This window comes from Vulpes lagopus, chromosome 4 (assembly GCF_018345385.1).
Source record: "Vulpes lagopus strain Blue_001 chromosome 4, ASM1834538v1, whole genome shotgun sequence".
Lineage (NCBI taxonomy): Eukaryota > Metazoa > Chordata > Mammalia > Carnivora > Canidae > Vulpes > Vulpes lagopus.
This window is the reverse complement of record NC_054827.1, coordinates 125,237,545-125,263,083: the sequence shown is the minus strand read 5'-3', so window position 1 is coordinate 125,263,083 and position 25,539 is coordinate 125,237,545. Positions and strand designations below refer to the sequence as shown.

Below are 25,539 nucleotides of genomic sequence, written 5' to 3'. Positions count from 1 at the left end.
TCTCCCTAAGGCACCTCACAGCCCTCTTGTGCTTAGGGATCACTGGATAGGACTTTTATGCTTGGGGACCATTTGAACAACAAAATCACCCCTCCAAAAAAAAAAAAAAAAAAAAAAAAAACCTCTAAGTGCTCAAAATGTGGTACTAAATAGACTTGCTAAAAGAATACTTGTTTATAGTATGAGAAATTGAAAGAAGAAGGGAATGCATCACCTGGTCTGATCTTAGCTGGGAACATGCATGTCAGGGTCTCAAATTTTTGCTGCTCTGCATATATCTGCAAATGACCATGAAAGCACCTTGAGTATTGATTTGCATTCACCAATAAATTTCAGCAAGTAGGCAAATTCACAAGTACAGAATTTGAGAGTGTATCTAAAATCCTTTCACATGCTTTATATATGAGACATAATATTTACACATAAAGTCAGCCTAGCAGAGCTCTGGTCAATTCATATCAACTCAGTATTTATCTAAGACCTGCAAGTATTAACTAGCCCAGAAGACACAATGGTTTTCAAAAAAAAAAAAAAATCTATTGTAAAGTTGGGTCTCTTTTTCTCCAAAGGACATAGACCCCAAATGGAATTACTACTGAGACAGCTTTCCAAGATACTACATCAGCCTCTTGCATATTTTAGCATTAAATAATAGAAAACTGTCTTCCTGTTGAATCAGATTCTCTTTCTGGAACTTTTCTGAATTGATCCTAGTTCTGTCATTGGGAACTATACAGAACAAGGCCAGCCCTCCTTCCACATGGCGGTCTATCAAATATTTGAAGGCATTACCAGTTCCCTCTTCCAAGACAGTGATGTTCATCACTGCCATCCCTAAGAATGTCCTTATTTTCACCATCTTTGTCATTTTCTTGGAACATGCTCTAATCCATCAGAAATTCACTGCTATCACCCACTTAGGCCCTAGAATAAAATGAGTAGACTCAAACTCTGCTGATAGGACAGTTAACTTAAGTACTTTTACCGGGGTGTAACTTGGCTGTATATATGAAATTCTTTAAAATAGGCATATCCTTCTATGTCTTAAAATTTATTCTAAGTAAATACTGAAATTTTGTTATAAGGATGTTCATTACAGGGTTCTTTACAATTCCAGCATGTGGTAATAATCTAAACATCCAAGAATAGAATAATATTAAAGAAAGTATGGTACATCGACAGCCATTATAGACTACGTAGCCATTAAAGTGACAATGTGAACAAATCTACAACAACTTACATAGCTATTTATATAATCGTAATACAAAAGACTATAAAAGAGTGGGTAAAAAAAAAAAGAGTGGGTACAATCTGATTGAATTTTTATTAAAACATCCATCTACACTTCTAGAAGTGAAGAACAACATTCGCAAGAGGTTAACTCAGGCTCTTGAAGGTTTAATTCCAAGCATTTCCCTTCTTCTTCATCTATTTTTCCTACAATAATCTATTACATTTGTAGTAAAGAAAAACAATTCTATGTAGTGTTTATAAAGATTAAAATTAAAACAACTTTGGTACTTCCCCATTGCTTCCAGGAAAGAGTCCAAACACCCTGGCTTGGGACATGAGACCTTTTATGATCTTACCTCTTAAGAGTTCATCTCCTAAAATGCCACACACACAAGCACATTCTAAAATGCCCCAGATATGCATCACTCTGTTCCACCTTATACCTTCTGCTTGAGATATCCTCTAGGTTTCAAAAGATATGAGGAGATTATTCAAAATTACACCATTGACAAATGGCAAAACTGATCCAGGCTGCCTGTCTCTGGAACCCATGCTGTCCCCCCATGACCCAGATGAAAAACTGAGACAGTCAAGGTGATATTTGTCTAATTATCTTTGTGCCATATTTAATCTCAGCATAGGCAAATACTTAACACTGTTTATGACATTGGGGAAGAGAAAAAGCCCTGAAATAATGTTCTTTCCATTGTCCTATAGACAGAAAGTCAAAACGATTCCAGAAGTGTGTTTCTCCCTTTTGATAAGGATGATTGAGGGTATTTGGAGCAATATCTTAGCCAGACATTAAAGCTCAGTTTGCAAACGTATGCCCTGTTTAGTCAGATTTCACTAATATGGTCTACTTTGACTTCTTTGTCTCTTTCATTATAAGAATTTAATATTGAGTTTCAAAATCCAAATGGCATAAATAAATTCCAGATGTCTTCCCAAATCCCTAAATCTCCCATTAGAATAAAGAGAGACACAGCCATACATGAGTAGGTGGTTACATTTTAATTCACTGAAAAACTGAAAGGATCTCTGAGCAGTTGGTCAGACTTTCTTCCACAGAAAAATTATAGGAACTCTTGAGTTTCTTAAGGAGCTGAGTCCTCAAGATTTACAGCCCAACTGTTTGACATATGTTCTGCTTTACTTCTTCCCTCAATGGGTGAAACAGTGTCATTGTGAATGCAGGGCCTCAGGGCCAGGCTTCTCAATTCCAATCTAACTGGATGACTCTGAGCAAGTCATTTAACGTCTCTATTCCTCACTTTTCTCATCTGCAAAATGGGGATAGTCACGGTATCTACTTCGTGGGGTTGTTGGAAGAATGAATGAGTTAATAATTGAAAGTATTTAGCACAGTCACACACAGCAAAATGCACACTCATTATCACCTAATAGGTATGTTTCTGAGGAGCTGAGTGAGGTCCTCAGTGGCTAAAAAATTCCTTTATCTTTTCCATCTTGATAAGCAGGGTAAGTCTCCTTAACCTTGTATTGAGAAGACTCTCATCCTTCCTTCTGTGAGTTACTAACAAGCTAACTTCAGATGCAAGACCTCTCCCCTAAGCTTGGCCGAGGCCCACACATGCAACTACCTGAGTCCACGTCCCTGATTTCAATGCCTGGGCCACATCATCCCACTGATCTTGCATCCAGGGCAACTCCACACATGAAAGTGTAAAACCTCTGTCTTCAGAAGATTTGTGGAGGGAACTTGACATCTCCAATTAACTGAAGGAGATTATATATGTAAAACACCAAAGTACCATAGCAAGTGCTCAAAAATCCTAGTTTTCTTCCGTCATTTCTCCTTCACCATTAATGATGTTTGCAAGAAACACTTACTCATACCCGTAAAAGACCTTCACTGCTAACCTTCAAGAAAGAACTTACAGTCTGTATATCCTTCAGCATCTCAGCCTCACACCTCTAGACCACACATTCGTGCCAGAGGGCAACATGACAAATCTGGCACGATTTAACACTTGGCACATCTTTTTTTACCTCTCCACAACAATGAAAGCTTGTGGGATATTCTGATATTTACAAATCATGTTCACATACATCACCTTCCTCACTCTTTTTTTTTTTTCTTTTTTCTTTTTTCAGGACCTTCCTCACTCTTTGTCTCAACTCCGTAGGTATTATTATTACTGATAATCATCAGTACTTGCTGATGCTGATCAGCTACTGCTATCATGATAATTATGCATGCTGGGAAATTAAAGCCTTAACAAATGAAAAAACTTGCCCTAAATTATTCAGCTGATCTGTGACTCAGTAAGATTTAAAACTGAATTCTCTGTGTTGCCCTTCTGTGCTTTCTCTTCTACCGAACTCCACTGTTGGAATTATAGGATTCAAGAGTGAAAACCTTAAAAGAAGTCTCATTAATTCTTTGCTACATCTCTTCCACTGGATGTCCTTTTTTTTTTTTTTTTTTTTTTCATTTTAAGCTTTTGATTTTTCTGTTTTCTCTGATGTTGCTATGGCTGGCAAGCTCAAGCTCAGTCTCACGGCTAGGCTGGAGCTGTTTCTATAGCCTATAATGATTGTGTGCTAGATGGTTGGTTTAAAAAAAAAAGACATGTTTAATTGGTGTTTTCTTTCAGGCAGAATTGTGTTATACTGTGGCCAAATAATGCCTCATCTAGAAAGAAAAAAAAAATGAACTATTCCAGAAAGTTTGTTCAGAAAGGAGCCAAATCTTTTGCAACAATGAAGCATTATACACAAATCTGAAAATATTTCAGATTGAGAACAGAATGGGAATGTGAAGTAGAGCTGTGTCAGTTAGGGAATGTGCTTGACCCCATGTAACAGAGGCCTGGCCAAATAGGGGTTTATGTTTTTCATCTACAATAAAGTTAGTTCGGAGATACGTTGTCAAGGGTTAGTATGATGGCTTCTAGTCATCAGAACCCAGGTTCCTTTCTGCTCTTACATTCCGGAATGTGACTGTCTTTATCATGATCACGAGACGTCTACTTTACATTAACATCATGACTGCATTCTTGGTAAATGGCAAAATGCAAAGAACAAGATCTAAACAGGTGACACCAGCTGTCTTTATTTCACGAGGCTTTCCCAACAACCTCTTCCATCAACCTCTGCATACATATCTTTGTCCCAGCAAGGTGGTCACATGGCCTTCCCTGGCCACAGGGAGTCTAGGAAGGGGGCATTACACGGTCACACTGACTCCCCAAACAAACAGGGTTTCTATTAATACAAAAGAAGGACAAGATGGACATTGGGAAGGATGTTGGGAAGCAACCAGCAGAGTCTTCCAAGGCAACTACCATTTGCTGAGGACCCTCAGTGTGTTAGGCACAAATTACGACAAAACTAAGAAATAAATAACACTACCCTTATATTAGACACACAGAAAACTATATCCACAGAGATTTAAAGAGTGAAATGAGAGTCACTGTTCTCAGAATATTGCTATGTAGATTTTTCTCATGTGACAATGCCTGGCATAGAGTAGACACTCAAAAATGGTTTCAAACATTTCTCTTCCGTTTGTCCTCTCTCTCAATTGAAATTAGAGATGCAATGCCAGCTTTCGCTTGGAATGTCTTTATATTTGCATTATCTAATTAATCTTGTTATGATCTAACTATGGCTACTATTTTGGCCTGAGTATCCAAATCCCCCAACCTTTGGCAAACAGCACTGCTGACTCTATTAGATTATGTCAAATATTTCCTGCTTAATACGTTCTCTCTTCTTGATTGACTCTCTAGAGCTATAATTATACTGTTTTCACTTTTAATTTCATCAGCTAGGATATAAATATATAAATAGTCTTTGGCTTAGTGGCTTATCAGCCTCTTCATGATGCCTGGCCCTTAGTAGGGGCTCAATGATATCCACTGAATAAATGAATCCCAGCTTCATCATTTACCAGCTGTATGATCTTGGGCAAGTTTCAAAACCTGCCATGAGTAAGAAAAAAAATAAATATTTTTTGTTGTTACAAGCCACTGAAATTTGGGAGTCATTTGTTATGCTGTAATATTATAGCTACAATAACTGGTTACTACAGCCTGCAGTGGGGGAAGGGAGTTCATAGAATATAAATTTTCAGTAGATAATGCCAAAGGCATTTACTATACAAAAGTATCCACATCATAACAAGACACATTGCTTTTCTAGCATTCATTACAATTAACAATCTTGAATTACAATAATCTCACATAAAATAAATGCTTAAAAAAATGACACACAAACTTTCCCAAATCATACTGAGATTTTTAGAGCATGGATAGATCACTAACGTGGAAAAGAAATGTCTTCTGTGCAAACATCATTCTGCTGCATCAGTGAGCAAGCATATGGGATGCCAAAGATTCAGAAAATGCCCTGAATGCTTATCTCACTGACACAGCTGCGTTATAAATGTGTTAGGTTTGAGTTATGGGAAACAATTAAACAATCTCTCTGTAGAGAGAGGAGAATGGGTAAGGAATCTCTCTTTTGTGAGGCAAAAATTGCGTCTCTTGATTTTCAGTGAAATCCAAAGCTGGAGTACATTTGGAAATCTGACATATAATCGCCTGGAGCTTTATCCCTACCAAAATGTAAATACGTACCAGAGTACAATAGAGTTTTCCATCTTGCTTGACAGTCTTATGTATTTGACTTCTTTTCATGAAACAGCCAATGAAACAGGAATTTTGGAAGCCACAAGCAGGTGTTTGGCACCATATATAAGTCATATATAGGGTGTGAGTCACAACCTAGTACCTTTTTAAGGCATTTGTCAAAAAGCAATGGATAGGCTTAAGAGATTACTTTTTTTTCAGGAAGCATGAACAACTGGAAACGTACTTATGTACCTTGGAATCAAACAGAGCTGGATCTGATTCCCAGGTCTCCTGTCTAATAAATGTGCAACATTAGGTACATCACTTATCACCACTGAGTTTTTTCCTCATCTGTGAAATGGTAAAAATAATACTTAAGTTGAACCAAGTGAAATTGCCATATTTGCATTCAAAAGAAGTCGAATATTAGCAATTTCATATAGCTCAACCTATACCTGTACAGGACTAAGTTCAGAATAGGAGGCCAAGCCCATATATGTCTACTAGTCACAACTCCTTTGTTGCACAGGACAGGCACCCTACTCAAGATAGCTTAAGAAAAAAGAGAATACATTAGCTCATGTATTTGGTCAGTTTAGGAAAGGTGTTAGCTTCGTGCATGGCAAAATCCAGGGGTTCAGATGATGCTCTGGATTCTCTCTCTCTCTCTCTCTTTTTCTCTCTCTGGACAGGGTGACTAAATCTTAAATAGAAGCAAAAGGGACTTCTCTCTCCCAAGAGCTGTCTTTCTTGGGTTACATGCTCACCCCTACCAGTCACTATTTCCAGATGTGTCAGATGGCCTACTATGCTTGGCCCAGCCTGGTTGACTTTTTTGCTTCAAGGGAGGTAGCAGGAATGAAGGGTACTAAATATGACAGCCAAACTAAAACCACATAAGATAGGGAAAGTGTTAACCAAGAATATTGGGGTGCCAGGTAGGAAAAAAAAGATATCCATTACATTGTGTGCAATATTTAATACAGATCCTGGCATGCAGAAAGGGCGCTAAAATTAGCTAAAACATTTCCTACACAATATTCAAAGGACATAAGAGGTAATATTTACCCAAAGATAAGGTTTCATCTGAAGATATGGTGACCAACTTTTCTCAATTTGTCCAGGACTCTTCTGGTTTAGTACTATAGGTATCATGCCCTGCACAACTCCTCAGTCCCAAGCAAACCATCTTGGTTTGTCTGGACTATCCTGTTTTAAAACTGTAAGTCTCACATCTGGGAACCCCTTAGTCCCAGGCAAACAAAGACTGGTCCCCCTGCCCAAACATGGCACTTGTAGGTATAAATGTTAGCAGCATTTGAAGTCTTATTAAGTCAGTTTATTAGTTTCTGCATCATTAGAAAAATAATGTAGTGTGGTACATCCCAAACTGGAACTGGTCCAATGGGAAAAATGAATAGATCATGTCTGTTTGATTTAGAGTTATAGGATCTGTAACTTTGGTCTTCTTCCCTCTGCTTTGTTTTTCTTTTGTTGTGTCTTCTTTTCTCCCTTTTTTTCCTTTCCTCCCTTTCTTTCTTTTCTTCTTGCCTTCCTACTGATCTTCCTTCCTCCCTTCTCTTATTTTCTTCTTTCTCTTTTACCTTCTTTTCTGGTGACATATTTACCTTTCAAATTACATATGACTTAGATTTTGTTGGAAATCTTCAAAGGAGCTATTATGTGTTGTTTGACTGAAACAAACAGGCCATAGTAACTTCATTTATCCTGGACAATGCACCAAGTAAATGGAGATTTCATTGCTGGTTAAAACAAGAAGTATACGTGCGATTACAAGGAATTTGCAGAGACAGCACGGCCACGATGTAGATAGAGTGTGATTGGGATGGGGGGGGGTGGCGCGGAGATGGTGATGATTGTGAAATCATTGGAGTTTGGAAAGGCTTGAGATTGAGTTCTTCCAAAAGCCATTTCAGTTTAAGTGTTTACATAGGGGTTACATCTACTACTATTGGAAATTGCTAGGATTTGGGAACTCTTTCTTCTTTTGAATCAATATTATCATTAATTAAGCAATGTAAACCAGGAAATCCTTTTTGGTCACAAACTATGCTTTGAAGCCAGGCATGCATTTGAGTGTTTTCAATCAAAACCTTAAAGTAAAAATAAAAAGAAAGCAATTTCTCATCTTCAAAGGATTGCTATCAGTGGGGGAAATCGTCTTCTGAATTGTACTTCGGAGAATGATGTGAATTTTGTTGCCCTGATTGAAACACTGAAGTTCTAAAGAACTAACTGCACTTCAGAGTCAAATCCAAAAGCTCCCTTATAACAAAGTTCCACCCACAAGTCAGGCTCATCGACTTGGGACTTCCACATTTGGGTTTTCCAAATATGAGTACTCACGTCCCTTTCACAATTTTTGTCATTACATGGCACCACTTGTGCCTTCTTTTTACCTAAAATTTTGCTGCAATATTACTTTTTTAATAAAGTAGATTAAGCTGATGCAGCCAATACAGCTTGTTAGGGCTCGTGAATAATCTTTATGGGAAAAAGATTATTGTCACTTGCAAGAAAAGCGATATACTATGGAGGCATTGAATAAAGGCTAGGGGACTCACTACCTCGCCTTCAGCTTGGTTCTACCTTTTGGTAGCCTTGAGATTTGAGACAAGCAACTTCAATTTTTGACCTGTGTAGTTGTGAGGATTAATTAATTGAAAGAATTGGTAAACGGTGCTAGCACATGACAAATATTCACTAAGATTCTCTTCCTAGTCCATTAGTGAAGAGAGAATGCTTGGATAGTCCTCTACCTCAGAAGAGACACTTTGGAGGGAATTGTGTCTTAGCTAGGAAGGGACAAAGGACACAGCATGATTTTGTTTCTAAATTGGCTTCTCCCAGACTGGACTTTTATGACTTGTGGCTAGTGAGTCAAAGGTAATAATCAGGAGGGGGAAAATAATGTTTTACCAAGATTTTATGACTCCCTCCACAAGAGCTGAGCTGATTAAGAGCTCAAATGAGAAAACACAGCCAAGAGTCAGAGAGAGGCTGGGATACCCTTCCTAAAAAGAAAAGCCAACATCATTTTGCTGTCATAAGGATTTTAGATTTTTTTTTTTTACCATTCTATTCTCTGATTATTTTTAGTATACAGACTATTTTTAGGGTATTTTTTTTAATCTGGCACTATATTGAAAGTATATCCTTTCTAATAGTCTTTTAAATTTTGCATGCATCATTTCGGTGTACAACTGTACTATCTGCCAAAAATGATGTTTGTTTCTTCTTTTTTTTTAAAGATTTTATTTATTTATTCATGAGAGGCCAGAGAGAGAGAGAGAGAGAGAGAGAAGATGCAGAGACACAGGCAGAGGGAGAGGCAGGCTCCATGCATGAAGCCCGATGTGGGACCTGATCTGGGACTCCAGGATCACACCCTGGGCTGAAGGTGGTGCTAAACTTCTGGGCCACCAGGGCTGCCCTGTTTCTTCTAATCCAATCCCTGTACCTCTCATTTTTTTGCTTCCTGTCTTATTACATGTAAATTATTTTACCACTATTAGGGATGATTACAGTAGTATTGCCTTTTTTGACATACTATGGTAATAACTTTGAGAATGTAGCCACTAAAAGCCCAAGAATAGCTAAAAATATTCCATAGTAATTTGTAGGTAATGTGACAATGCCTTGGACAAAGATAATGGATTAAAAAAGCATACATGAAAAAAAAAAACGTATAATTGAGCAATATTTTAATTGAGTAAATGAATGAACAGAATGGAATACAAGAATCAAAACTTGACTATAAGGCTTCAAGTATGAAATGACATGAGGAAATTATTGTTTGTATCCATCAGGATTCGTTAAGAAACTAAAAATCACTCTAGATAGGGATTGAAGATGCAAAATCAAAGCCTTAAACAACCATTGAAAGAACTGTAGGCAATCTATACACAGGATCAAATTTCATTGAACTATACAGCACACAAGTGAATCCATGCAAAACTGGTGAAATCTGAATATGTTCTACAATCTAGTTATTACTATTGTACTGATGCCAACTTCTAGTTTTGATATATTACAGTGATAAAAGATATCGCTATTGAAAGAAGCTAGTTTTTGTCTTATTTGGTTTCTATGCAACTTTTTTTTTTTTTTTACAAAATTCTGTGTCTATAATTATGTCTAAATTAAGAAAAGGAGGCTGTGGGGATGCCTGGGTGACTCAGCGGTTGAGCATCTGCCTTTGGCTCAGAGCATGATCCTGGAGTCCTGGGATCGGGTCCCACATCAGGCTTCCTGCATGGAGTCTGCTTCTCCCTCTGCCTGTGTCTCTGCCTCCCTCTCTGTGTCTCTCATGAATAAATAAATAAAAGCTTTAAAAAAAGGAAGGAAGGAAGGAAGGAAGGAAGGAAGGAAGGAAGGAAGGAAGGAAGGAAGGAAGGAAAGGAGGCTGTGGAACCAAGAGTTAGAGAAAAAAAAGCATGCTGTTTTTCTGGAAACCCAGAGTGCAGGATTGCTGGAAAGCCACACTAGTTATGTGATTCCAGGATCTTGCTCAGAAGCTCCTACAAACCTTACTATCAGTTGACTGTCCTCATTCTGACTGCAACTGCCACCAAGGGATGTCCCCTCATTCATTTCTGTCTTTTACATGACTGTGAGTGCCTTCATTGGTTGACTCTAACCAGGGAATCTGACTGCAAAGGTTTGGGGAAATTGAGTTTCAGGCTTCTAGTCCCTGACCTCTAGGAGAGAGTAGAAAAGTCCAGGGATGATGCTGAGTTAAAAACTTATATCCCTGCTCACTGATATTTAATAGGTACTATTTTTGGCTATCACCTAGTCTTTGAAAAGGAGATTAGAAGAAGAAAAGTGGTCAAACTTTCAGTTTGCAAGTAAAGAAAATTCATAAATAATTTAATTTCCCAGCATAGTTTCTCAGTCTCTCTGCCTGAGATATCTTCATCCAAAAGAACTTGTAATAAGCAAATTTTTATAAGCTTTTTCCAACTTCTAGAACGATTTCACACAAACTCTTTCATTCGCCTACCAAACAAAGCCGAGCAACAGATAGTAATGAAAACAGAAAATAATGAAAAAGATAATACTTACCTAGAACTTACCTTATCACATTTCCTTGCAACCCACCAACAAAAGTGCATTCCTTGCAGTCCCCTATATGCAACACGTTGTCTTTCCATGTCTTTGCACATGTGGCTTCTTTAGCTGAGAATGCCTTTCCTGGTACAAATTCCTCCTGGCAAGCCCTATACCTCCTCACACCCTGTTCATCAGGGTCTTTTTTTTATCTCTTTCCTGAAAGAGACTGACGGTTAATGGAATATGAACAGGCAGTCCCACTGTGCAGAGGGCCAAGCCATGCTACCCTTGCAGGAGTCCAGGGGTTGACCAGCAGGCCAAGAAGTATGACCCAAGATCTGTTCTTCAGTTACCTCTCTTTACTCCAAGAACCTCACTCTTGATAAGCTAACTCTAGTTTCCCCATGCAAAATATCAAGGACAAAAATTAATTTGGTAGTATACAGAGGGCTTAGTAGGAGTTTACCCTTAGACTGTGGTCTCAGGCATGTGTTTGCCAGTCATTCTATTATTGAAAATGAGTCCTGTAGCTCCTCCTTACTCCTATTTGTTTTCTCTGATTTGCCGATTCCTACTCCTCCCTTCCTTCCCTGTAGGTTCTCATATTAGTGGTCTAATGGCTGGAGATACTTCAGTGAGCCAAACACCCCTGTCCGCAGTGAGCTTACACACCAGTGAGAAAGACAAACATGCAGCTATCTTAGAAATAATATAACTACTTAAACAACTACTACAGCTGTCACCTACAAAGTTTTACAAAAGGCAAAAAATTTTAAAGGGGAAGGTTAAGATAAGTCTAAGGGAGAGCTAGGGGAGGTGAGGGGCAGGTCAAAGAAATCTTTCCAGAGGTAAGAATCCCACTTGAGTTCAAACTGATGAGAGGGATCTACCCACATAGAGGAGGCTAGGGGGAAAGCATAGAGAGAACAAGAACATTCTGGGCAGAATCCCCACAGGTGTCAGTCTGAACTTGGAGTGGGGCCCCTGGGGGAAACCACAGAGCTCCCCTCCACCTCCTCCCCTCTTATGGTGTGCTAAGTAACACCACCCTGACACAAGGCAACAGAGGTCAACATTAGCAGGAAGGAAACAGAAGTCTGGCTCAGAATCCAGCAGAGAAGAGAAGGAGGTGGAGGCAGACTGTGTCATGGAAAGAACATGGTGCTGGTCATCACAGTTTACATGTGGACACTGCCACTTAGTAATTTTGTAACCTTGGAAAAGTCACCACCAGCCTCTTAGAGTTGTTGTGAGGATTCAGTGAAAAAGGAAAGGAGTAGGGCCTTTGACCCAATGAGTGCTCAGCAAGATTAGCTTAATGTGTTCACTTTCTCCAGGTTTGCTCTGAACTGAGTTGTATCCCCTCAAAAGTCATAAGCTGAAGTCTTGACTTACAGGGCAATGTGACTGCAGGTAGAGTCTTTGGGGGGGTAATTAAGGTTTAGTGAGGTTATAGGGATGGGACTCTGCTCCACATGGACTTATAATAAGAGGGAGAGGGAAACTTGGGTGGCTCAGTAAGTGAAGCAACTGACTCTTGGTTTTGGCTCAGGTCATAATCTGATGGGTCATGGGATGGAGCCCTGCATTGGGCTCTATGCTCAGCAGGGAGTCTGCTTGAACCTTCTCTCCCTCTATCCCTCCCCCTGCTCACTCACTTTCTCTTTCAAATAAATAAATAAATAAATCTTTAAAAAAATAGAAGAAGTAGAAGAGGGGGAGAGAGAGAGGGAGATCTTTCCCACTGTCCATCGTGTGGGGACACTGTGAGAAGTAGCTACCCACAAGCCAGGGAAAAGGCTTTCACCAGAACCCAACCATGGTGGCACCCCAGTCTCAGATTTCTAGCCTTCAGAACTGAGAAAATTAATTTCTGTTGCTTAAACCTCCAGTCCATAATAGTTTGTTATGGTGGCCCAAGCCAGCCACAGTAAAGCCCAGTCAGAAAATTCCTCTTACAGATGATGTAGTGCAAATCTTAACTGCAATGACATCCAAGAATGAATTTATGAAAAGGCAAAGGAAGGTAATGGAATAACTGATTAGGATCAGGGGCTTGAGCATTTTCATAAGTGAGGCTGATCTCGATCCATTGTTGTCTGGCTGTGACTACTCCCGAGATGCACACAGCCTCGCATGTGTCAAAACTCTATGGAGAATTTTCTGTGTGGTTGAGTAAAGTGTTTTCTCCTTGTTTTCATTGTTACTGTTGCATGAGAGATGGAAGAAAGACCAGTAGTGGCCAGCACCAAGAGACAGCATGACAAAGGAAGAAAGGCAAAATATACTCCTTAACAGGAGAAGGGAAAAAAGTCCAAAAACCCGGGATCCCTGGCACCAAGGGGTGTGAGCCAATACCACAGATGAAATGGAAAGAGGTGGTAGCACCATTCCATCAACACTGCTTTTTGCATGAAATGCTATGCTGAACGCTGGAAAATACTACCTCACAATTTCAAAGCCTGCAAAGGTTGATAAGCACTATAGCCATCAAGATTCCATTTGATCTCACCTCAGCAAAATTAGGCAAGCCCAGCAGGACAGGGCTTATGCCCCCAGAGAGGAAACTGTGGTTTGGACTGCTTCAATGGCGTTCCTTGGCTGGCAAGTGTTAGAGGCAGTAGCTAAGCCTCGATTTTCTGATTTCAGACCCAGTGTCCTTTCTGTGGCGAATGTCAAGACATGCTCTACCTTTGCATCTGATCTTGACCTGGTTTTCCTAAGCCAAAGGCTTTCTTCCTGTCCTATCTTATTCCCTGACCAACATTCTCCTCCCCCAAAACTTCACATTATGGCTTCTTCTAGAACACGAAGTAACACTGAATGGACTGTGAGAATAGAAGAAGGGAGAAGAGGAGCATGTAGATCAAGTCCTCCTTACAAAATCCCGTATGTGGTATAGTGGCTTTCCCCCTTGACAAGTCTCTCCCATAGCCATCCCCATACTGTGATGCCATGCAAGGATGACTGCTATTCTGATTCCCACTTTGCACCTGTGAGAAACAGGCTCAGAAATATCAAGGACCTTGCCCATGACATGCGTTCTAAAGATCAAGAGCCAGATGTCAAACCTTTGTGTCCACCTCCACCTCCCTATAGGGGACAGAGCTCTGACATGCTGGCCAGGAGGCTCTTGGGTGCCACTTCTTTCACTCACTTTCCATGTGCCCCTGACCGAGCCTTGTAAACCGCAGGCTTCCTTTCCTTCCACGGTAAACCAAAGGGGCCGGACTGCATGGTCTCTAAGAACGTTCTCTAAAGTGGCTGGTAAGAAAGCAATCACAAATATTGGAACAAATATTGTCCGGACTCTTTGTGCTATTTCCTAAATATGATTCAGGGAGTGAGCCAACAGATAGAGGAAGATATTTGTTTTTGCTGGTGAGGCCGACAGATCCTTCTTTCAAGCCCGATCAAACAAGAGGTCTGTGCAGGCCACAGCGTCATTGCACGTCATGGGCCTTGCGTGTTCCCTCTCTCCCTGCTACTGCTCGAAGCCTGGGAGAACGCTTTTGAAACCAATCAGGAAATTACTTATCAATCTGAAGCCCCACAGAGTTATGAATGCTCCCCGCTGCCAAAGGGAAGGGGATTTCGAGTGAAAGCTCCACATCTGTGCGCAGTAGAATTCAAAGACTCCAGCTGTTGGAAGGTCTTGCGAGCAATGTAAGTAAACAGCCCTCTCTCCGGATCGAAGTGAGCTTCTTCAGGCTTTTTTTCTCCCACAGATGAGTCTTTTGGCTCACGTCGGTGTTGAGCTGTCCTCTCTCTGTTCATCTATGAGGTTTGGGGGTGTTTACTGACTGGGGCTTACTCAGTGAACCATCTCCTCTGGGGGATGCTTCTGCTAAAGAGAGAGAAAGTGAAAGTCGTCAGAATCGGCTTTGCTTTGGAAGGGTTAGTTTTTAAAAGAGCCCTTGACTTGGCAGTTCTGCTCCTTAATGGTTATAGATCCATAGTCAAGAGGAGCATGAGGCTGACATGGACACTTGTGTAGGCTTCACCCTGAAAAGCAGAAGAGTCATCGGGTCTGGCCTACATAATTCAAATTTAAGGTGTTCCCTTCGTTTGGATATACTGCAGGATTTTAATCGAGGAAAAGGGGAAACAGTAAAGCTAACACTGTCCGGTGAGATTTCCTTGCACAAGTATAAATCTTGTGTTCAGTTCAGTTTGGGTTGGGGTGCTATACTTTTTGTTTTATTAAACAAGTGGTCTCGACATTTTACATTGCTGTGGGGAGGATAATGCATTCATTGCAACACATGACCGTAAGCATCTAAGCTGTGTTGGTAAAACTGTGGTTGGTAAAACTTGTATTAATAGTGATTATGTGATGGGATTGCTTCGTTTCATACATAATGCATAGTACTGGAATGTATTTCTTTTAAAGATATCTTAAATCAGATTGTGGTTAAGGATTGGGAAGTAATTACAGGGATAGAGCTAATGTGAAGGAAATAGCTCTGTTTTAATCAACCTTTGTTCCCTGAGACCCGACAGCTTCACCGGGAACTTAAGTGTCCTTTTCCAAGGGTCCCTTATCAAGAACCCTATGGTTGCAGGGAACTCATGTCCCAAGATCTCAGACTCTGCCCCACCGTCAGACTATGTAACCTGCACTATGGCTTGATTCCAGTTTGAATAATAAAGGCTCACTCTCATCTTGGTTCTTCTACTCCCTGGAAAGCTCCCCTGAGCACAAGAACAACTGCCCTTAACGCCGGTTGATATCAGGCTTCCTTTCTTGCCTTTGAACAATCTTGATTCATGGTTTGATGCCCTGTGATGGCGAGACTGGTCTTGTTCGCAGTATGTTAGTTACTTAACTCCTCTGTGCCTTGGCACCAGCACATGCATAAAGCACATCAGAGGGTCAGGGAAAAGGGATTTTTAGCTACTAAGAATTTATAACAGCCTGTTTCCTATGTGGACGCTGCCCTCACCCCTACCCCAGAGCAACTTTAAGTCTGAGGAGATCTCTAATTTCTCGCCTTTACTATGTGTTATATACCTAATCTGCTGAAAGCAATGAAAACAAAAGGTGAGATGATGTTCCCCTTCTAGAATTAACATGTTTGTAGTCTGTGCAGCCCAAGCCAGCTTTCATTTTTGTGACAATAATTAAATAAGTCTTGGCACATGGGCTGTAGGCCATGTGGGGTGCAATAGAACATAAAATGGAGAGATAAATATTTGGAATGTGAAAGGAAATTATCCAAATATGGGGACACATTTACTGAGCATTCACCATGCAGTTGTCCTTCTGCTCACCCTATCTCATGTGGTCTTAGGAGCGGGCAACTCACTGGTTAGGAGTATTGACTCTGCAACCACAGCACCTGGGGCACATCCCAGAGTGGCCCATGCATGGTCACTTAATGCCTCTGTGCCCCAGTTTCCTTACTATGAAATATGGGTAAAAACCATGGGACTGGTGTGAAGGTTGAGAGTTAGTTAATATAAGCAAAGTATTGTTTTTGTCACTCTTGTAGGAGAAACTGAGGTTAGGGATAGCTAAGGAACTCGCCCACAGACACACAGGTGATGACTGGCAGGGCTGGGATTTAGGAGTAAGAGATCTGGCTGCATCATGGTGGAGAAAGGCCATGTTTTAACTACTACCAGCTTCCCTTGCGCCAGTGTCCTTTTGTGTGCATACTTTTCCAGCTCTCACAGTGTCTTCTGGGTAAAAGTGACTGACCATTGCCCATGAAGATTTCAGACAGGGAAACAAGCTCAAGACCTAAAGCTCACACACTTAGAAATCAGCAGCCCTGGGAACTAAGTGCAGACTTTGGAATTCCCAGGCCTGTGGTCTTTTCAGGACCCCATGCTCTTGATGGGGGTCAGGCCCATACTGCCCCTTGCAAGCAAGATGACCATACTAAGCATCAGTTAGGCCCTTGCCTGTGCCTGGCAGGATGTCTCATTAATTAAAGCAGGCTCAGGGCCCCTTTGTTAGTAATTCTTAGAGGATCAGATGTGCATCAAAGTTTGACAATCACTCTCCTCAGCCTGTTCTGTAATCTGGAAAAGCATGAAGATTGCCATATCCACCTGAAGAAGGTAAAAATTCCGCCAAGTATAAGAGACAGGGCATTTTCCTCATTCAAATTTTTGGATTACCCTGTGGTCAGAATCAACCTCATTTCAGAGTTATTTACTGTATTGTTTATATCTCAGTGCTTTCTTCATCTTTCGGCACGCATCACCTTCCAAGTCCTGTGACCATCTGAGCTTTGTGTTGTCAACCCCTTTGATTGCACAAGCAGATTTCCTTCTCTTTGTCGACTTTTTATTCTAAATCAGTACAGCTCAGTAGAATTCATCACCATATTAGAATAAAGCGAGCTATATGTGTAATATGAGAAATTTACTCAATAAACTTTGCACAGAGAAACCAGAAACTTGGAGCATTTATGGTGCTGAATAAAATATAATGAGATTGATTTCTCTGCAGACTACTGCTGCACAGATAGAGGCAAGCCAAACGTGTTCTCAAAACATGTGCTGGGAACTTCAGCTGCCTCGGAAAGAGGTTACAGAGGGTGTGGGGGAACAGGAACCACTGAACGCTGGAAATAATTTCCAGTGGTGGCAAATATCAGCATTTGAAGGGATATAGCCATGGTTTTGAATTCTGGCTTGATCACTTTCTGACCACAAGACTCCAAGTGCATCACTTACCTCTCAAGTGTATGTAACAGATATAAACAACCCAGCATGGTGCCCAACCAACAGGGATTCCTTTTCTCTTTAGCTCTGGTCTGTTCAATCCACAAATATTTATTGAGCACCTATTACATGCCATGCATTATTCTAGATATAGCTATGAACAAAAGCCCAAGTCTCTCTCTTCATACCTCTAGAAGAAATAGAGAAAATAAAGTATGGTGATGAGATACAGTGACCCATGACAAATCCACAGGACTCCTTTTAGACCTGAAAATCTGTTCTGTCATCTCAGCATCATATGCTAGGAGTTATTGTATATAAAGAAGGAGAGAAAAATCTCTGAACCAAAGTATACTACAGTTAATTCTTTCATCCCATCTCCTGGATATTTTTCAAAATGTTCTTTCTCATCAAAGATAAATCAGTAGGCCCTAAGTGCATGAAGATTAATTAATAATTCTTAAAAAGTTCAAATCATCACAATTCCTAGGGATTACATTGTTGGAGAGGAGAAGAACCACCGCATGGCAGATTTTTAGCGATGAATTGTGCAGCTTCACAATGACTTCATGTGTGGCTTTGAGTCTGAAACTGTACATATGTTAGTGCAGCCAACACTCAAAGCTGCCAGAAGTCGACTGATCCAACGCTCTATTAGCCAAGAGTCATGTGTACAGCTTTGAAAAACAATCCATGGTCTGAAATGTTTCCTTTCTTAAAATGGTACAGCAAACCTCACTTGGGTCTGAGACAACATCTCTCCATAGCGAAGGTCACAGTGCAGATAACTTGTACCAGAGGAGTCTTTGTCTTTCAATCAGCCAACTATTTGTAGCCAGGATATTATTGGCTGTAACAATACAGATGATTGTCTCATTACTCCATTATGCCTTTATCACCATAATATAAATGGCCTCATGGACCCACGACTTAGAATGAAAATGTTGTGTACACGGCAACACAAAACACACAGGTCAATGTTTTCAATTTCCAAATACAGCTCTGATATTTTTCTGTTTAATGTATAAAAACGTTGTTTCTCCAAAATGCAAGCACGTTTCTAGAAATTGTTTTGAAAACAAAGCCCAAAGCTAAAATGCAAGGATGGAAAAATAAGAGCAAAGAGGATGAGATTAGGACATTGAAGTTAATTAGCTGATGACAGAGCGGGTTGTGGGTTGATTCAGTGATGCTCCTTTGGGTTCAAAGCAATCTCACTCAGAGGATGGTGGTGAGCTGCCATCCTGAGGGGAGAGAAGGGGAAGGGAGCTACTGTTGTGCATCCACTTTTTTTTTTTAAATCTTTTATTATTTTTTATTTATTTACTTATGATAGTCACAGAGAGAGAGAGAGAGAGGCAGACACATAGGCAGAGGGAGAAGCAGGCTCATGCACCAGGAGCCTGACGTGGGATTCGATCCCGGGTCTCCAGGATCGCACCCTGGGCCAAAGGCAGGCGCCAAACCGCTGCACCACCCAGGGATCCCCTGTGCATGCACTTTTATGACAGTTACTACTCTTAGCATTTTACATATATGAGGTCCTCATCATGACCCTTGTGTGGCTGTTATTTGCTTGTATACAGATGAGGAACTGAAGCTTGGTGCAGTTGAGTAACAAGGAAGTTCAGCACCAGCTAGGAAGTGTCAGGACAACCTGAATCCAGGACTGCCCTGCTGCACAACCCACTCTAACACTATGCTGGAGAAAAATAAGGGTTTCTCCACCCCTACCCCCACCCCCCACACACACATGCAATACACATTCTATTTAAGTAAGAGAAGAATGTTCTGTAAGTTTTTTAATGTTGAAATGGCCTCCTGAGGCAAGAGGCTGAGGAACTGTCTTTTTTGGAGGTCTATTAAACCCAGATTGGTTATCGTATATGTCTGGTACAACTTCAGTGTGGTCCTTCCCCAAGGTGAAGAGAAAGACAAAATGATTTCTCAAGGTCCTTTCTAGTTTCTCCAACCAAAGGCCAACTCTATATCCATACAGGGCAAAATGGTGGTGACATGTCAAGTCTAGTCATCCTACTCTTCCTCCCTGACTCCATGCTGAGTGCTTTGGCTGGAGTGATGGATATCCAGACTTTCTGGAAGTACCACAGTCATTCAGATCACAGGTTCTGCTGCTCTCTTCCCAACAATCAGGGAGGGAACCCAACTCTGTTCTGGTTTGTGCCCAACCAAAGGAATACCATTCCAGTGAATCTATTACCTAATTTAATGGCTATATTTCTAATGTTTCTAAACTACAAATCAGGATCAAACTGGCATAAAAATGGAACATAGTTAGAAAATAGGAATGTCTTCTAAAATTCCGGCTACCATGTGTATCAGTTAGGATTGCATTTATCTATAAGCATCAGAAAATCTAGTTCCTTTTACATATAAGGGGTTTATTTTTCCCACACAAGAAGCCGAGAGATAGATGATCCAAGGATGATGTAGCTATTTCAAGATGTCACCAGGAAACCAGGCTCCTTCCATCTTTTTGCTTCACTTGTGTTGGTTAGCATGTGGCATTCGTGCCCATGGTCGCAAAACATCTGCTGCCCCTACACGTGTTAAGTTCGTATTCCAGGCAGGAAGGCAAAAACCTTCTTGCCAAACTTTGCTTTTTTTATTTGGAAAAGGAAGCCCTTTTCCAGGACTTCCCATGTATATGGGCACCCCTCAGTACAAGGAGATCTGGAAGTTTGTGTATTCCACCTTTAATACGGAAAAAAGCATAGGGAAGGTGGATGGGGGAGTAGGTTTTGAGAGAGTCAAACCTACAGTACTTGTCAAAATATTCCACAGTTTCCTATTTCTGGAAGCAATGAATTTGGAACTTGATACATAAATAAATCTTACATAAACATTTGCTAGTTGTGTCTATTTTGGTACTTAAATTTGAGGATGAAATTATTTTTAAAGTGGTAAAGGGCAGGTAGGGGCAGGATTCTACCCAAAGGACCAGAAAGCAGGAAGAAGAAATGGTTCTGAGTGCCAGATCAAGGTCTGAATTCCAGTTCATACCCTAATTAGGTGTGGGATGTCTATAGGCCTTAATTAATTTATATTTAAAACAGGGATAATTGGAGTGCCTGGGTGGCTCAGTCTGTTGAGTGTCTCAGTCTTGATTTCCTCTCAGGTCATGACTCAGAGTTATGAGGTGAAGCCCTGCATAGGACTCCGTGCCCAGCAGGGAGTCTGCTTGAGATTCTTTCCCTCTACCCCTTCCCCAGCTTGCTCGCTCTCTCTCACTCCCTCTCTCTAAAAATAAATAAATAATTTTTTTGAAAAGTAGGGGTAGTAATAGCAACCCATTATTTTACCTGAGAGTTAAATAAGATATGTAAACTATATATCATATAAAGAGTCTGACATTAGGCATTCAAAAAATGATAGTTCTCTCTTGCTTTGCACCTTTTCTTCAGCAATTGCATAAACTTCATGAGCTAACAGTTGAAAAAATCAGTTCTTTGATTGCAAGAGATTAGAACAAATCCACTGAATGGTGTGTAGCCTTGCTCTATCAATGCACGCCAAGATTCTTTCATTTTGGGCTTCATCACATTATCTTAGCAAACCAGACAAAAATGTCCAAGTGATTTTGTTTTCCAAACTGCATCATACACTTCAAAGTGCCATCTGCTTGTGACTTGTTACAAAACAGTCAACAGAGCCATTTGGTGACATTTTAAAAAGTGACCAGTGTTTGTTACCAAGGGACATAATTCCTAGAATTTGTGCAATTTGTTCTGTGTTGTTGAGATGTGAAGTAAAGCCTGCACAGAAACTCTCAGCTGTTTCAATACATTATCCTCATCTTAATCCCCGAAGCCAGGTCTTAAAATGCACTTCTTTCCATTTTAATTATCTTCCCATGTCACTCCAACCTTTCCAGTCAAAGGTGGATATTTAAGGCTTATCACCTCATAGTCACCACTGCAAAATTAAAAAGAGAAAATGAAACAAACCAAAAAAGAGTCCACTGCTTTGCCAAGTCAAAATCCATCCATCAACCAAAATCTCATTTCTGCACTATGGTCAGGTAGAAAAAAATGATAGAATGCAACTCAAAGTCATTGGCTCTTGTTCACATATGAGTGAACCTTGTAAAGTCACCTTTAGCAAGCCATTTAACTTTATTGTCCCCAACTTAACCTGGAAAAATTAATGAACATCCCAGCCACTCCCATATCACGTGGTTGATATAAAGACCATTGAGATAATGTGCTAGATGTGCCACTCAAAATAACACATGATATACCCAAGCTTGTTTTAGCATTTCCTGTCCATTGTAGTCAGTTTGTACTATACCATAATGCATAATGAATTGTATGACCTTCTCAGATTCCCCTCTGATTTTTCACCTCATTTTCACTTTTCTTGACAAGAGGCCATTGCTCTTCCATACCTCAGTCTGAATGTAGCCAATTCTTCCTGGATTCTACTTGATTTCTCACTGTTCAAACTAAATATCCAGCTCACCACCTCTTTTCCTGGCCAGAATGAAGCCAAATTCATTTTATCTCCATTGAATGTATACTTATTTGTTGGGTCAGAAATGATCCAAAGAGACAAAAATCCCTGCCCTCCTTGAGATTACATTTCAGTCCTCTGGCCTCACCAGTGTAGGCATACTGATGCAGACACCCCAAAGTCAACAAACCAATGTTGCACTCTCTTCTGTCGTTGAGATCCTTCCCCCAAGTGTTTCTATGCTGTACTCACATGTGCTCATGAATTCCTACACAACAGTCACCATGTAAATCATGGTCCAAATCATAGTCCTCTATGCAAATCATAAACCATTAAGGTCCAACTTGAGAATGGTAACATTCGAATAATGGATGCAATCTCTTGTTTTCCCAAAGTTGATTGTCTTCATGCAGCCAGAGTGTTGCTAAGTTCTGGGCAGAAATGAAGAGAAATCCACTTTCCCGTGGTGAGTCACCTGGCTCCAAAGTAGTTGTGCTTGTACCCAGAGATTAAAATCTTTACTGGTAATATCTTCCTGAAAAGTTTTCCTGGAAACATTTCTTTCAACATCTGATATTAACAACCCTCTCCGTAAAGGCTTAAAACCAGTCACTGGGCAGAAAATTGAAACCATCTATAACCTCTACTATCTGTATGTAGCCCCCTCCTCATTCAGATATGTGTGCATACACATCTCCACACCTCCTCACCTCTCCCTGATGGTCAATATCCAGCTTCTAGTTGTCCTTAGCCAGAACACTCTAGAAACCAATGAAATCTGGGCAATCTATTTAAAGTGTTGTCCCTTCAAATTAGTAGAGTTTGGAAATAGTTATTCCCATCTACTCCTAAGCACAGATGCCTTCAGGTAGCAGTTTCTGAGGTACCCTTAGAAAAAGTTGGTTTGCTTCCTGCACCCTTTATTGGTCCTGCAAGTTGCCTTTGACCTCACTGGTCCAGTCTCCTTGGAAGAACAGAGAGGTATGGTAGTTAGAGGTGGGTCAAGGAAGCCAAGTGAAGGTTATCTCAGAGTGGAAAAGACTTCAACGTAGAAACAGACTGAAAGTAATCAGCCAAGGGTAGAAGTTGAAGATAGTAGAGAATAAGAGAAGGTATCAGAACCAGGTAATCTAAGAGAAACAAGCAGTAGGTTGAAACAACCCCCAGGGGTGGGCTTGGTTTTGAACAAGCATGGGTGCTGCCTCACATCAGTGTCAACTGAGACTGGTGGGAAGCAAGTGAGAATGGATAGGAATTTAGATAAATTAGGAATGGTAGAAAAATTTAAGGGATCTTGATCATGCTCTGTTTTTCTCTAGGAGGTTGGAAATGGGATTATTGCTTGAGATAAGGACAGTGAGCTGCTTAAATGTGTACTGCAAGTACCCAGCCCAGTTCTCATCATGGAGAAAGCACTAGGAAAAAAATTATATTTACTTCGCTTTCCTTTGACAGATTGAAATCTATAGCAAATGTTTATCTCTAAAAGACATCACATAAAAATAGCCACCATGACACCAGCCATATATTTTGCATTTTAAGTGAAATACATGAGCCTTCCCAAAACTTTTATTTTAAACTCTAAACTATAACGACCTCTCTACACTCATCTCAGTTTTGAAAATAACTTGGCTCAAGTGCAGACTGTCAGAGAAGTGCAGACTCTGACCACACATATTCTCTTTCTGTGACCCACAAGCCTGGAGAATGTTCTGGAATCTTGCCAGCAAAGAGGTGTGTGGAGGAAGAAAGCTGAACTCTTAGAGCTTTTGATTTCAGTGCTGTAAAAATGATTCCAGACATGACAAATGAGAGGGAGATAATCTAAAACATGGATCGTTTCCATGTTTGCCCTTTGAAGATTTTAATAAGCATCAGCTTTCTTGGGCCAAATCAGGTTCTTAGCTTCCAAATGTTTCAGATTTAGACTGTCTTCCTTTGATTATTTGAAATCATAAGGGTCAGTTTGGGAAGGTTTCATGCTCAAACTTGAGGGCAGATGGCTGACAGACCACAGCAGGTAGTGGCCTCTGAGGGGATCAGAGGTTCTCCTTCTGCTTGCCCTACTACCCTTTGCCCACAACATGATGGGAAGGATCATGGGTGTGGATAGACCAGGTCCAGATTCAGCCAGGTTCAAAGGTTCCCAAGAGGAAATTTCTCTCTTACGAACAAGGATTAGGAGTTTGAGATTTCTTGAACAATTTTTTTTTTCAATCTCTCTCTCTTGTAAGTAAGTATTGGTCTCTTTGGCTTGTCTTTTAAGAATTCTGGTCACCCATAAGATCAGTATAGTCATGGGGAGCCAGTATTAAATAGTCACAAAGTGACTGGCAGTATTCTAGGCACTCGGGACAAAGCTGATATCAAAACAGACCAACTTCCTCCTCTATATCCTACAGTCCACTTGAGGATTAGAGAGACAAAGACAACAAAAGATGTGCCTGTCAGCAGGTAAGGAAGACAATGAAGAGGGAAGTGGGTAAGAGGGAGGCAGGTGTGCTATTTTAGAAAGGTGGGTCAGGGAAGGCAGGGGCCACAGAAAGCCAACACTAGAGCAGAGACCAGTAAGGTAAAGAGGAATGAGTCACACCAGCATCTGGGCAAAGAGCATTTTGGGCTGAAGAGTAACAAGCTGGAGGGAAGGCATGACTGATGGCCCTTGGTTCATTCCAGAAGTAGGAGGATGCCAGGTGGCTGGAATAAAGTGCATGCTGGATGTGAGGTCAGAAGGGAGTGGAGATCAAGCTCATCTAAGGCCTTGCAAAGGACTTGAGCTTTATCCCAAGGGATGCAGGAAGCTATTGCAGGGTTTTAAGCATGAGAGTGACTGACATGCTCTGACTTAAATTCTAAGACCTGTCTAAGACTCTGTTTGGGAAATGGATTGTTGGGTGAATGACATCATCCCTGTTCGAGCTCTCAGCAGACTTGTCAAACTTATTATTATTTCAACAACAATAGTAGGCTCGGTTGATAAAGAATTCACAGACCAAAATAAAATGGACATGCATAAAAATTCTGAAAACAATCTACTACCTCACAGCTTATATTTTACATTCCATTGCTCTGCTTGAGGGCAGACTAACCCCATCACAGCACAGTAATAAAATGTAATTAATTTTATTAAGGACATTTCTATTTGTGGCATTTTATTTCACCAGCCAGAAAGCTGAAATACCAGACTGCTTTGTTCAAAACTAGACCTGAAAGCCAATGGAAAAGTTGTCTGTTGCATTTGTTTTCCCTGGACCTGCCTTTCCCGGTAATCAGAGTGATACCCCCAGAATGTGGGAAGGATGTTTGCATCCCAGCCCAGCTCATCAGGGTTATGGGGTCCTACTTTGGCATTTGTGACCAAAGCTCTAGCTGTAACAAGATGTTCTTTTTCCTGGCCTTGTCCCTTATGCATGGGACTCTTTGGGAACTGGGGGTGGGAGGAGAGAGGCAGGCTAATACAAAAACAAGCTAATTGAAG

At 40.7% G+C, this 25,539-nt stretch overlaps 1 protein-coding gene across 6 annotated transcripts in view; it reads left to right on the top strand.

Moving 5' to 3' along the window:
• C1QTNF7 (C1q and TNF related 7) overlaps positions 1 to 25,539 on the top strand; it is a 106,914-nt gene that overhangs the window by 18,196 nt on the left and 63,179 nt on the right. For 2 of the 6 annotated variants that reach the window (XM_041751237.1, XM_041751240.1), the window contains exon 1: positions 14,329 to 14,576. The exons of the other annotated variants lie outside the window; for them this stretch is intronic. The gene's annotated coding sequence lies outside the window, so the exon portion shown is untranslated. Of the gene's footprint in view, positions 1 to 14,328; positions 14,577 to 25,539 lie in introns of those variants that run through there. 6 annotated transcript variants of the gene reach the window in all.